The sequence below is a fragment of the Lepisosteus oculatus genome, chromosome 20 (assembly GCF_040954835.1).
Source record: "Lepisosteus oculatus isolate fLepOcu1 chromosome 20, fLepOcu1.hap2, whole genome shotgun sequence".
Taxonomy (NCBI): domain Eukaryota; kingdom Metazoa; phylum Chordata; class Actinopteri; order Semionotiformes; family Lepisosteidae; genus Lepisosteus; species Lepisosteus oculatus.
The window spans coordinates 5,841,657-5,856,357 of record NC_090715.1 but is presented as its reverse complement, the minus strand read 5'-3'; the positions used below and the strand labels follow the sequence as shown (position 1 = coordinate 5,856,357).

The following is a 14,701-nucleotide window of genomic DNA, read 5'->3' as shown; positions in this document are numbered from 1 at the left end:
ACTGCACAAAATGGATACAATGCAATGAAAATGAAAATGTATGTTTCTTTAACTGTAGACCTTGTTTTGGAAATAAAATATACACCAAAATGTGTGTTAATTTTAAGGCAGAATAGAGGATGCAGTAAGATGTTTCTTGACAAAAAACATGGTCTTTGGGCTCCAGGAGTACAAATTTACATTCTTTGGTATTTTATATACAGTACCATCACAATCTGTACAAATGGAAATAATTTTATCGGACTCCATATGTCCACTAGAAACCTTACACTTTAAATATTATAGAGTACACTGGTTTCGCTGCCATAGCTGATAGATGTATCAAGGTGTTTGTGGTATTTTGTACGTATCTGAAGACATACATTTACGAGACCCTTAACTTGACCATTACAAATAAAAAAGAGGTCACAGAAAGTTACAGGTAGTTATGAAACTTGTTAAACATAGACCTTTAACTTATTACTGCTGCCAATGTCCTTTTTAACACAACAACAGCACAATAGTAATAAGACATTTTTACATTGTATTATTATGTATGTATTATTACAGAAATATAATATCTGTTATCCATTGACAGTACCAGCAGGTGTAGTGTTTGCATTAGAAGCAGTGATAATGATAATAATTGTTTTAATTTTTTTTATTGCAGAATAATTATTTAAGAGATGCATATAGTCATCAGTGTAATCAGTAAAGTGCGATTACTGGAAATCCACTGGAAAGCAGATGGTTGTCAGACTTTTTTTTTCATTTTTAACTATCGAGATTATAAAAGCATGGTAGGAGGACAATTGAAAGGACAAACTATAATGATTAAAAAAACTCCACAACAAACAAATCAAAAACACATAACTGGGTATTTTTTCAATTTTCCCCAACATTTGGACCCAGTGCCATTAGTCTGACAAAAGCAATAAAAATGACAGAAAACCACAGCAAGACACAAAAGATATACTTGATTGAAAAACTGAAAAACAACAAAAAATATATGCGTGGTGGTATAGATATATAACATCCATTGTCAGCAGCTAAATGACAAGCATTAAGTCTTTTATTATTTAAGTTTTAAGTTTTAAGTTCAAAACAGTTTACTTCCTTGGTTAGGAGCACATATCTCGCTGTATCTTTTATGACTGTAAGGCTTTTAATGACACAAACCTCCCATGTTCTAGGGTCGGGTCTGATCAGAACAGGGAGGATGCCCTACATTCCGAACTAATTGTATAATTGGAGAGCTTTCTAAACGAGCAGCCCTTCACAGTCTGCACTTCCAAGCTTTCTTCCTTCAAAGCAAATCACAAAAGACCATTTTGGGAATAATAATTTCAAAAAGAGTCCATTATTAATCTGTACAGTACTACTAGTACTTCTGCCACGGTAAAGTTATGCACAGCGAGTCATGTGAGACAATTGTTAAATTCCGCTGTTTGTTTGCTTTGAATTTTAAAGAAAAACTGCTAATTGTTTGAATAAAGTATCAGGTGCTACAGTGTGTATTTAGGAAAAAAAAAGACATCATGGCATTTTCATACTTTTTTATCTTAGCTGTTGGATGTAATGAACATAACCAAAATTTGCAGGGAATTCAAGTATCCAGAATATTCGATGTACTGATTTCAGGTTGATTTAAAAATGTTGTAATATCATTGCCATAAAACTTATGATACACCTGCACGCTGTCTTTGCTTTCATATAAGTTATGTCCATAGTTGTGCAGAATTGGATTTTTTAATTTATAGCCTGTCCTGTACTATTCATTTTTATGGAGCTGGAGGGATAGCATAATGATTTCAGAGGCTGACTATTCTAAAAGGATACCAAAGTGCAGTAAAATGAGTGTTTTAATTAACCTTATTGATCAGCAAAATAGAAGCAAATGCAATTTGCATATACCATGTGTGATCAATGAGCTATCTGATTTTCAAAATCTGATTTCTTCACAGTGTTTGCAGAGAGATGGAGAGTCCTGATGAATATAGATCAATCTTTTGTTATGCCTTTAACTTTGTTTTTTCTAGTGATTAGTAAAGCTATGCTAATTATTGTTCCAATAGGTCTGTGATATTTTTCTATAAGAGAAAATTAAACAACACAGTCTTTTCCATCTTGAAATATATTGTAGCTAGTCAGTTCAGCAAAACAACTAAGCTTATTGATTGAAAAGTTTTGAAATAGGAAAAAAGACAACTGCTTTAAAAAATATTAAACGAATTCAGAAAATCTTTTTCATATATCTTGCAATGTGTTGTATATGGAAATAAAATCAAGGATTATTTTTAAAATCTTTTTTAGAATTTAATATAGTTGTGTGCAATTCATCAATTTCCCATGAAAGGTCTTCAAACAGAACAATAATTGACTATTATTAACCATCGTTTTTGGCTTTGTAAACACAGTATGTGGGTTGTTAAATACCACTCTCTATTTGTCAGCTGAATGTAGCTCCAAATATTAAAAACGTGATGTTTCTTGAGGCAAAACAAAATCTGTTTTTTAAATTTAGAAAAAAAGTGTGGAAAAGCAATGTGTTGTTTTCTTGAATATGGTATATCATGCAGTATTGATTTATGCTTTTAATATGATGTACACTAGTCAAGGACAAACTGTGTCTGAAATTTGGTTTCATTGCATTCATTTTTTAGAAAGCTTTTTTGAATAGTTTGGAAAACAAAGGGTAATTGTTTTAGCCCAGATGTTGCTTTTGCACAACAAGCAGGATACAATGTTCCCACTGAGCTGATGAGCCCAATCAGTGAAATGATTAAAAATTGATTTTGTCCCTGTAATTACAGTATGTAAACTACTTAGCCTGGATTGCAAAGGAAGTGATTTTCTAATTACGTATATACTCTGGTGTCTAATGATTGGTTTTTTGAAGTAATGAAGAGAGAGCCCTAACGACTCCTTGGTGTTCTGTTGTTTAAAAAAGACCATCGTTAGGGTAAGCAGCAGCAGACTAAGAGCTCAAATTGAATTTTCAGCACTGTTAATGTGCACATGGATTTGTTTATTTAAGTGATGGTAACATGTAATTGGACTAGTAATGGGTATCATGACTTTTACCATGTCACATGTCAGAGGGCTGTATCTTTACATAGAAATTTCTGATATCTGAAAACTGTAGCTTTTGCTTTATTTGTTTTGTGAAGTCCTGTCAGCTATTAACAGTTATTGGATAAGTGAAAAAAATAAACAGCTACTAGTAACTTCTGTCCTGAAAAATACATTTTTTTTTCTACTACCATTAAGTTTTGTCGACAAGAGCTCAGTGTAGTTTATGAGGACACAGTGAGGGAGGCTTTTGAACACGTAGCTCTTCCATTTTAATGAGTGTAACAGAGGAAGACTAGATGTAAGAAAGTACTACACAGAATTGGTTCAGATCTCTGTTAAACATATGGATCAGTCAATTTCAAATTTACAAAACAACAACAACAAAAAGGACCATTCTGTCTGAAATATCTCCCTGCTCATACATAGAACTCATACATAGAAACTGGGTTAGTTTGTCAGGATATGGTCACAGGCTCAAATTGAGATGAATCCCATGTTCAAAGAAGTCCTGAGTGTCCAAAAGCTGATTTTTAACATGTTTCTACTTAGAGAAGTACTTTAATTTCACATGATTCATTTCAATAAATGTACATTTAAATGATGAATACAGATAAATGATGAATACCTGTTCATGTGTTTACCCAGTTCACTCTCTCTTAAGACCGCTTTAATAATTTGAGCATTATAATTGATATTTGTAACAGTATTTTAGTATAACAATATCAGCTTTTAGGACTGAATTAGTACAACCCATAAGTAAAATGCAGTAGAAGTTTTTAAAGGCTATTATCTAAGGCTGCTTGTTATCATAGATAACATACTGTGGTGTCTTAGTTTTAGAGCTGATATTGCCTGGATGTCTGCTTTCAGTAAAATCTTTTCCAACCTGACAGTAAGGTTCTTATTATCTCTTGGGAGAGGCAGGACTTGTATCACCACAGGCTTTTATCTGGTCTCGGTCACATAACCAGTGTTGTAAATTCATGAACTTTTAATGCATCGGTAGAGGGTTCAACACAGCATCAAGGAAATATGTAATGTGTGGTGTTCAGGGTGAAACTAAAAAGGGTATCAGGGTTTTATCATAAAGAACTATTGACATAAACCTGAATCGTTGCCTTTATGAATACCAAATGGTTTGATAAGTACTGTATTTAGAGCATTTAGGAGACAGTACTGAGTGTAAAAACAAATGCTTTGCCTTTACACTACAGCCTAATAATTGTGATTAAATCACAGAAAACTAGGTAATGTATGAATGTAGGATTAACATTATACATCTATAATTTCTTGTGTTTTGGTGATCTATAGCTCAAATTAAAAAATCAGGTAATTGTGTATTTTGTCCAAGCTGATTCTATTTTTATTCTTTTTTTACATATTTTCATTATAACAGTATTATCAGTGACATGGTTAGATCCAGTAGCATATCTCTGCAATCTACTTTAACATTTAGTTCATAATAGAATATAAACAAAAATAACCCACCAATATGTACTGTAATAGACTGCGAGACGGCACTGTTGGGTGCTCAATGCTTTAATAATTTAGTTAGTTAAATTGTGATCTATCATTTTGCACCTTTTGACATGTGATATTGAAATTTAATATTGCATCAATACAAATGATATATTGCTAGGTACTGCTGTGATGAGGATGGTGTTGCACGTATCTAATATATTGAACGTTGTCTTTTCCAGGCAACATTGTGCTTGAGAAATTGGTGTCTTCCCTCACTTAAATTCATATAGAACATTTAAGTTTTGGAATTTGTCATATTATAGAGCTCTTCTCAGAAGGCTGCTTTGACAGAGATAACAAGCTGGTACTGACAAGAGTCTAAATATTGGAAGAGTCACCTTAGCCGAGAAAACATATTTTTAGCATACAGTATATTGGCAAGCATGACGTGGGTATCAGCTGAATGATTTTGAACTCATAGGGTACTTTTTGTGAGCATAGGAATATATTCCTCAATCATTGTGATTTAATTAATCAATGTTTTAATTAATTCGGGAAAGGTGTGAATTTGGGAATTCTGACTTATTCTATTACCCATCTCCATTTGTGCTGTGAGATATATTTGTATATTTATACCTTTCTTGCCAAGACCTTTATAAAACAAACTTCAGTTTTAATTAGAATCTCAATTTAGATGTGCACTTCTTTCCAAAGAGTTACAGTCTTCTGCCTTTTTTAAATTGAGTTATAGTTTCACAGATCCTGTTGTGAGAAAACCTGTGAGTCTATTGCTAATTCAGTGTTTCATATTTTTTCCCCTGTTGTTCCATCTCAGCCTTCTCTGGGTATCAATTAAAACTTTAAAAGGAAACACCTAAAGTGCTGATCAATATTTGTGTTATAAAACTCCAAAGTGTTGAATTAAAGTAAGGTGCAAGAGACACACAGGCATTCCTAAAAAAAACAACAACCACACATCCTCCCAAAATACCAGTAATTTAAAATATAATGATTCCTTGAACATTGTTCTGCAGTATAAAAAAGGTAAAAAAAAACTAAGTTAATGGGATCCCTGGGTATTAACGTGAATTTATAATATATTTCTGTGAGCAGAGCTTTTGAAAAGGTTTTGTATTTCTGGCTTGTGACAGCAGGAGGGAGCACTCACTCAAAGGCTCTCTAAGGAACAGTTGTTGCCCTCAGAGGAACATCACAACAGCTATCCTGCCACCTGATGTCAGTGTTTATTTGCCTACCTGCTTTGCTGATCCAGTGGCTATAGTATGTACAGTACCTTCACTACAGACCCGACAATCGACAGGGCATGTGTGAAAACACTTACTGTAGAGCAAGTTTCTTTTTCTTGTTTTGTAGTTCCCAATGCTCTGTGTTTGAATGCTGAGGTCTAACACGATCTGATAAGTTTCCATATTCCAGTGTCAGGGTCAATAGCTATATGTGATGTATCTTGAAAGGCAAGAACTTTTAAGCAAAGCCGGACTTATTAGAGGGGAAATAAGAGTTGAAAAGTGAGACCTGGGCATGATCCACTGTCTCCTGTGATCCCCTGAAGGCTTCATGGACGATTTGATGTTAATAAATATCATCTTCTAGGTTCGACACTACATTTGTTTTCTAAATGAATTCTTCTAATGAAAGAAAAGAGAGATTCTAGAGTACATTCCCTAACTTTGCTTCTGCAGGTAAGAGTATTGGAAACTGCATTGCTCTCTGTCATTTTTATCTCCATACAAAGGCTGCGGCATGAGCGATTTGAAGTGAAACAGAGCTAATATTAATCTCTGAGTAATTGAAAAAAAGTAACCTTTTTATATTACAAGCATGTTAAAAAAACAGACTTGACATAAAAAGACACCCAGGCAACTGTATTCCAATCAACAGGACACTGTACTGAAATACTACAGTTTTCATGGCTGGGACAGACCTTGTACAGCTGAAATGTCAATTGTTAGTTTACAAGGAAATTGAAAATAATAAACCGTAAATATTTTACAAAGATTTACATTCTCATTCTTATCACGTTCTCAAGTGACAGACTTATGTCAAGACTGCAGCTCAGTTCATGACTTCCCATTACCTCTCATTCATTCAGGCTAGTTTTATCTTTTTTAATTTTTTGCATTACTATAACTTTGGGCTCTTTCTATCTGATTTTCTATAAATTTTAATTCCTCCCAGATAACCTATATTATTTCATATTTCATACACATGCTTCAGAAGCTTGCTGTTTTATTCCTACCTTCTTAGTAAAAAAATCCTTTTATCACACAATGGGTAATTTATATCCATTACCAACGTTTTCAATCCTTTTCAGTGGTGCTGTCAGTGCCTTTGGCACAGTAATGATTAATGTGATCTAATAATAGTGTGCCATTATATTTCCTTTAGTAAAACATGTACCAACATCCTATTCAGCTCTACCAAATTCATAGCTTCTTATAATATTTTTTTTGTTGAAAGACAAGATTGCTATTTTCTCAGGGGTGATTGTTAGATTCTGCAAGCAATTTTTGTTCGGTTTCACATTTTATGTCATGTAACTTTTGTGAGTTTGATTAGAGAACCTGATGTTATGATAACGCTGAAGTGGAAGCTGGGATAATGAGGTATTATACCTGTGCTGTTCAGCTCAGTGTAGGTAAAGAAATAGTTCAGTGACAAACACTGTTACTGTGTTATTGTTGAAGAGCAATCCCTGTTTGCCTAGAAGAGTAGTCTTTGATATCTTTGATGTGGTTTGAACTTCAAATACGAATTTGAATTTTTAAGAGTGCAGAGGTAGATTTTTTTATTATTTTGTTTTATGGAAACAGTATTAAATTAGGGCAGATCAAAAATGATTCTTAGACATTTGGTTAGGCAGTTGCTCTTCATTTTTATATTTCGGCACTTAAATGGGGATGGCAAGTCAACCTCATTGCAATGTGCTGCTGTCAACAGATGTTCAGAATCCTTAGCTCTATCTGAATTGCTCCACTGCCCGGCCCTGACAAGATATGTACTATACATTTCTTTCTTTAGAAAGAAATTCCACAACCTTCAGTGTGGGGCTTAATGAGTCACTTCTACGGTGTTCGTAAAACACATTTCCTTTAGTCATATAATTTAGCCAGAATTGATTTTTTATGTTCCAACATCAGCATGTTCATTTGTTGTTATTTGAAAGAGAAGTCAGAAGTTTCATTCAAGGAGTGCTGTATTAGTGCTTTATACTGTATAACTGTCAAAGGTTTTTTTACATACAATCATGTTCAAAAGCACAAATATGCATATCTTATAAAAACACCCTTTATGATTAGCAAATTCTAATGCAGCACACTATTATACAAACAGTTGTTATTAGGAGGTATAGTTTGCTTCATATGTGTGATATGCCATGGTAGATATACAGTATGGTGGTGATATGTATATCTTTTTCTTGACACTCCTTAATTGTGTTAGATATTGTGAAATACCTGTTTCAATCAATCGTTCCATTTGTATTTATCTAATACAGAAAATACCCTGGTTTAAACTCTTTACACAGTTCATTGAAAATTACCCATGTCTTTCATTTTCAGAAGACCTTTGATTTTCCATGTATGGGACTGCAGTCCCATGGATGTAGGTTTCTGATCATGTCTATGCAATGTGGATTTACATCGCTGGCACAATATTGCACAAAATAATGTTATTTCCAAACTTGAATATCTCTTTACTTAATCCTGATTTGTGTGTGTTTGTGAATACACCATGGTGGACAGAAGAGTTGAAACACTGATTTATAAAAAATATCGTCTGGTATACATCTACAGCCAGGCGTGGGTTACCTTATCTTAAAACTGTAAATGTTGAAGAGGACATCCAGATTTTGAAGGGGTAAGTTAAGCTGATAATACTGCATCAATATAGTTGTGACTTACTGAAGGCTAGCTGAGTGATGCTTTGGTTGTAGGGTACTCAACCCCAAGTCAAGACTGTTCATACCCCCCACACCGAATTCTTGAGAGGAACAGCTGTCAGCACTTTCCAATATTAGCTGTATTTATTCTTTGCTTTTAGTCTCCTGAGGAAAAAAGGTTTTGCTACTCAGTTAGAAATTTAGATCCTTTAAAAAACAGTTCTAAATAAATAGCACATCAAATCCAAACAATACGAAAGGACCTTTCGTAACCAGCCAAGTTACTTACAAACAATTATTAAATCTTCCTTAGCATTCTTCCTTGACTTTTCCAGTTAAGATCAGTAAAATATACCCGTACAAAACTGACTAATATTTTTCCTAGACAGAATATACAAATTGTATATTTCTTTTCCCCCAAATGTATTATATAAAGCCAATGGGAAAAAAGAGGGGGCCAAAATATTTTTTATCTGTTTGTTTTCTGAAAAATGACTAAGATAACAATATCAGAATGCAGTGAAAGCTGTAATGTTTGATACATGTAACACTGTAGTCTTCTTCCCTAGTCCTGGGGAGCCACATTTCTTTAGGTTTAAGGGTGTCCTCATTTAGTGACCAAAGATCAAATGTATCTTGACTAAATAAGGAAATTTGTGCTTCAAATTAAGTTCTTGAGATCTCAGTTGGAATGAACTGAAGATTTGGTGCAGACAGCAATAAATAAAACAAGGATTCTTCACTGCTCAGTGTATTTCTGAACTTGCTGTAAAGTAAAATGAAGACAAACATTTCAAATTACAAATGTTTTCATACATTTTTGTATGAAGTGCAGAAACTCTCCATAATTTTATGTAAACATCTCTCCACTCACATGAAATAGGAAAACATGGCACTTGAAACTTGTTAGTTTTAATAACTAAAATTATGGTAATGGAAATAGACTTCTAGGAGCAATCAGTTTGACCTGAAAAGGATACTGTAAAACTTCATAGTGTATAGATATATAGATTTCACAACTTAGCTGAGCAAGAAAGGGGTTTTCCTAGGCTTGATTACATCATACATTCACCAATGAGGAATTCCATATGTTGCACTTTAATGCTGGCTTTGTAGAGGAAGGAGATATACTGTACAAAGAAAAAACTGCTGTTAACTATTATGTTTGGAGTTTGGGTTTGTGAAAGTTTTTATTTAACTTGGGAAAAAATCTTATTTACTCACACTATGAGTAAAACAGAGTTATGTTTTAGAGTGTTATCCCCATTTTAATTTTGGCCAGTAAGAGGTTATTAAGGGTTTAATAGGAAAGTGCCTGATCTTGCTGTGTTTCAATAGAGTCTGAAGATGTAACTTAAATATATTTTAAAACAATTTGCTCCTTTCCAACAGCTATTGTTATCAGCCCATCCTTCATTTCAGCAGTGCAGCTATTTAGGAGCAGGTACTTTACTATTGCCACTTCCTTCTGAGGGTGGAGGTTAAGCAGGACATCAAGAAAGGTTATTATAGTTCAGGAGGCAGAGCAGACCTGTGAGAAAGGAACTTCCTTAATGCTTGAGTCAATGTTGTCACAATTTCGCATTTGAAGAACTAAAGATTTGTCTTTGCTTTCTGCAAAAATATAGACTTAACAAAGGACAGACAAATAAACAAGCAAATAACACATCAGGCCACCCAAGAAACAGAGACACACATGAGTACAGTATGTGTGTCTGATGGCTCCACTTGTTTAATGACCATGATGTAGTTTGTGGGGTGATGAATGATACCGCCCCATCGTTGCATTATCTACAAGTTAAATATAAAGAAGCTGCATGGCATAACATTGCTAATTCCTATTTAATCTCATAAGTGCTGTGGCACAGGGGGTCAGTTTCTTAAAGTTATACTGTTCTGTTTGAGGACAGCCTATTGTCTTAATTAAAATAAGATGATCAGCCTTCGGTACATCTGGCATTCCAGTATATGAAGCTATAACCCAGGGGACACGTTGTTCTTAAGTAAAGTAAGCAGGAGGTCAGTGGAAGAAACGTGTGGTGTGCCTGCGAATGAAGGTTAGTTCACCTAGTAGCTATTTCTAACTGAGCTGTTGAAATGTGTTCACTATCATAACATAAATATGTTGAGGAGGTGTGGATAAATGTGGCATTCGTCTGTTGATACTAACATCTAAAAATGCACTGAGCACTTTGATTTATATCTATTTATATTAAAATTAGTAGGCTCAGCTCAACACCTAAATGATGTAGTGTGATACTTTTTTAAATTCTGAAAATAACGTTAAATGAATATGTGTTATAATTCAGAACACAGTGGGAAGATAGTGTATAGTTATCAAGTGAAGCATTATGGCAAAACGTTTAATAATTTAGTACTCACATTATTTTGTAATGTAGTTCTGTACAGTAGCTTCAGTCATGCTAATAAATGCAGACTGGAAAGTTCATCGAATTTGTAGTGTGCTTTTAAATGATTACCCCACCCAATTATAATGTGTTGGACATTTTGTTTTTATTTGCGGATCAGTGCTTTCAGTAGGCATCAGCTTTTGAAAGGTTTTTTTTTGTGGAGGTATATAGAAACTGCAATATATATTTTTTAATTTAATACATAAAAAATACTTTAAAAGAACTATAAAAATAACTATGCTGCATGATGCTATAAATGTACAGAAGAAAGGTGTGTACATTTGAAAATGGACAGATTTATTAAAATAATTCTTAAGGTCACATCAGTATCTGTTGGACAACTGTTGTAATATGTATACCTTGCTAAGAAACAAGAAAAAAATTCTAGACCATAATGGGATAGTTGACCAATTGATTGAGTTCAGTGGTGGCAGTCCTAAATCAATTTTATCTTTTAGGTAATAAAAACTGATTCCTAATGAGGTTAATACCTTATAATGACCAGATTCTTCCATTAAATAATGCCCTCCAGGTGTTAAAAAACAGATAGCTGTCAATCAGAGACATTAGTCCAATATGGCCTACTGCCTGTAAGTTCTAGGTGAAAAACAGGACACCTTTTTAAGTTTCTGTTTTAGAAAAAATAATTGAAATGTTTACTTTTACTATTAGAACCTACAATTGTCTTCTCAATTTTGTTTCAGACAACAGTGAGAGATTACTAATGCAAGTGCCAGATACCTTTTTCAGTTTTGCTCAGAATGTAGATTTTTTGAATAAACAATGTTTAAAGAATATCCGCTTAGTGTCCTGTGGGGAGTATCACAGAGGTTACTACTGAGCACAGACATATTCTTTGAAAAATAACACTCCAATGCACTCCAGTGCATTCTTCCACCTTCCTTTCTGTTATCTAACCAGGATTTCAGTAATGTAAGTATAGAAATATATACAGTAAGATGGGTTGTGACATTACGCTTACGTGTAGAAGACTGAGTAAAAGTCTACTAGTAAAAATATTAGTAAAAGTATACAGTTTATGCAAAATTTACATGACACTGTGAGAACATGTCTTATGCAGTTTGTGCATGAATGATTCTTCCATTGTGAATCAATAAATGGGTTGGACCTTAATAACTACAGTCTTAAAATACTGATTATTATCATTATCAATATTCACTCACTGAGTGTAGATTAAAAACTTATTTCTAATCGCCTTACTCTTCCATCAACAGTCCAAGAAATGTGTGTTTAGATGTTTTAAAACTGAGAATATACGGCCAACAACTTAGACCTGCTTAGTTTAAATGATGAACCAGTGGGCGAGAAGTCAGGACCGCCTGATAAACCAAGAAGCTGCTGGTTTGGCTTCGGAGGTGGGGATGGTTGAAGGATGTCAGTGTGACAAATGCTGGGAAAGAGTGAACCAGAACAGTGGTTCCCAGTCCTGGTCCTAGATGACCCACATGTCTACAAATTTTCATTCCAGCAGAACTGACGCTGGAATGCTGTTCCTGGTGCTAATTGATGCTTTAATTGATCTTCTTGCTTGTTGAGACTTCAGTTTATCTGTTTCTGCACTCAATGCCTGGTTTAAAAAATACACTCTACAATCGTGTCAGTCCAACAACCTCAGCATACGGTATAAAACGTAACGCAGTTATTCCTCCACTTGCTTATCAATTCCCTTATTTCTTTAAAGATATCACTTAATAGGTGATCATTTTATAATAAACAAAGAGAGGGAGGGATGACAATATAAGAAATACTCCCATGACAAGCTTTGTTTTCTTTCTGCAGAAGTCCATTCAGCTACATTTCAGGTAATACACCCAAATAAAGACAATTCATTTTCCGAAGGCATTTTCTAAATCTCAGAAATTGGTACAAATTTGATACTTTATACAAATCCCATTCACCTTTTGAAGAGCGCAGGCAAATTTGAAAAAAAAAAAAACATGCCTCAAGTAGAAATTTTAAACTAATTAGCCTGGGATTAAGAATTTGGCTAGAGCAAAACCAGAAGACATAGGAATCGCCCCAGGAACAGGGTAGGGAAACTGATCAAGGGGTCAAATTTATAGTTCAGAGCTGGTAATGCTTAGAATAGGATCTTGTCTTTCACCCAAGCTTTAGTTATGAACTCCATTTAAAAAGACCAAGCTTGCTAATTTCCTGTATTCAGTGGCTAACTGACTGGGAATATATAAGTATGAATCTCTAATATTATTTACATTATTTATTAAGAAAATCATTTTTATCTTTCCAGTGGTAGCTCAACTCTGCTTTTTTATTATAAATGTAGTTGAAACTGAGGTGGCTTTCTCTAATAATGGGATGGTTATGCTTTCAGGTATTGACCTATAAAAAAGCCCTTTAGGAGGAACATTAATCCAGCTGTCAAAAAATATATATATTTCTTCCTTCACAGTTATATATAGTATATGTCTTATACAGTATGTAGACTGTGGTCAAAAACAATTAGAATTATACTGGCATGTAATTAATTTCAAATGAGTATAAACTATACTTAATGTTAATTTTTGTATACGTATCCAGAATGTGCATGTATATTAACAAGTTTTTTTCTTTTAAATTATGAATGCTCTGCATTCCCTTAAATCTTTGGAGAGAAAACAGATGTCCAGGAGTTCACATTTTTGGGTGCATCTCTACTTTTGGCATAACTGGGATGTTGGATCCTTTTTCTGACATGTGTCGCTGTAATCGACACTGAGGGAAATGTTGTGCCATTTCTCCTTAAAAACATTTGCAAGGACTTTGAGTTCCTTTTGATCTGTCCTGCTGGACTCTCACACTGCTTCTTGGGACTTTTGAGAGGTCTGACCAAGTTGTGGCCTAGCTGGCCAAAAGATTCTTTACAAGCTCAGTTGAACTAATCAGCTGCAGATTTATTATTTGACATTTTTTTCATTACAATCAGTTTATTCTCCTTCCCTACTTAATAATTTTACTCTGTTGTATTAACATCAATTTATGAAGTATATGAAGAGTGTATGGGTGGGCTTTCATGTAAAACCTGGTTTAGGTTTTCTTAACAGATTTTATTTATTCATATTATTTGCAGCTATAACATCTGAATAAAAAATAGTGTGAAGTTGTAACTGGATTTGATTATCCCTTTTACCATTTTTTGAGTACCTTGTTAAAGAACAAAAAAATCATGAAAAAATCTATATATATATAGCTGGTTTTCAAAGATTTTAGGAGTGCTTTCCCTTGGTAAGGGTCTTTTAGAACTTGTTCTCTTTGATTGATATGTGAAATAAGTTTCTTTCTTGAGATATAAAAGCAGTCCTTCTGCTGGGCTGAAAGGTGGCTATTGTCAAGGCAAGAACACTTTGTCAGGAAACAATACAGTTCCCAAGCCTGTGGAACATGTAAAAAAGATACAGCTATTGTATACTTTAGGAACTTTAATTTTACTTGTGAGGTCATTTTAATCCTGATGAATTTTTATAGTACCCACACTGTTGAATAGCAAATCTAATGCAAAAACCACCCACAGAAACTAAAAACCTAACTTAAATCAAAAAAGACTTTTTGTTGAAGACACATTGGGGTGTATTTAAAGTTTTACAAAGGACTAATTCTGAATGGGGACTGGTTTTATACATCGAAGCTTAAAATGTGTGGCTAAAAATAGAACTGCGATTAAACAGTAGTTATAAACAAAGACCCTTTGGAATTAAAAAACCTGGTGAAGCTCCCTTTCTATCATTTTTGATCTGTCCAGAGAAATGAAACTGCAGAATAATGCAGTAATGGGAGAAAAATAGCATAGCAAGCCTCTAGTCGTTTTAATTAAATTAACTAATAAAGCATGCAAAATTGCATGATGGTTATTTTGTAT

At 33.9% G+C, this 14,701-nt stretch overlaps 1 protein-coding gene across 5 annotated transcripts in view; it reads left to right on the top strand.

Moving 5' to 3' along the window:
• Positions 1-14,701, top strand: part of znf536 (zinc finger protein 536) — a 172,155-nt gene that overhangs the window by 21,348 nt on the left and 136,106 nt on the right. The window contains exon 1 of one of the 5 annotated variants that reach the window (XM_015368640.2): positions 10,380-10,473. The exons of the other annotated variants lie outside the window; for them this stretch is intronic. The gene's annotated coding sequence lies outside the window, so the exon portion shown is untranslated. Of the gene's footprint in view, positions 1-10,379; positions 10,474-14,701 lie in introns of those variants that run through there. 5 annotated transcript variants of the gene reach the window in all.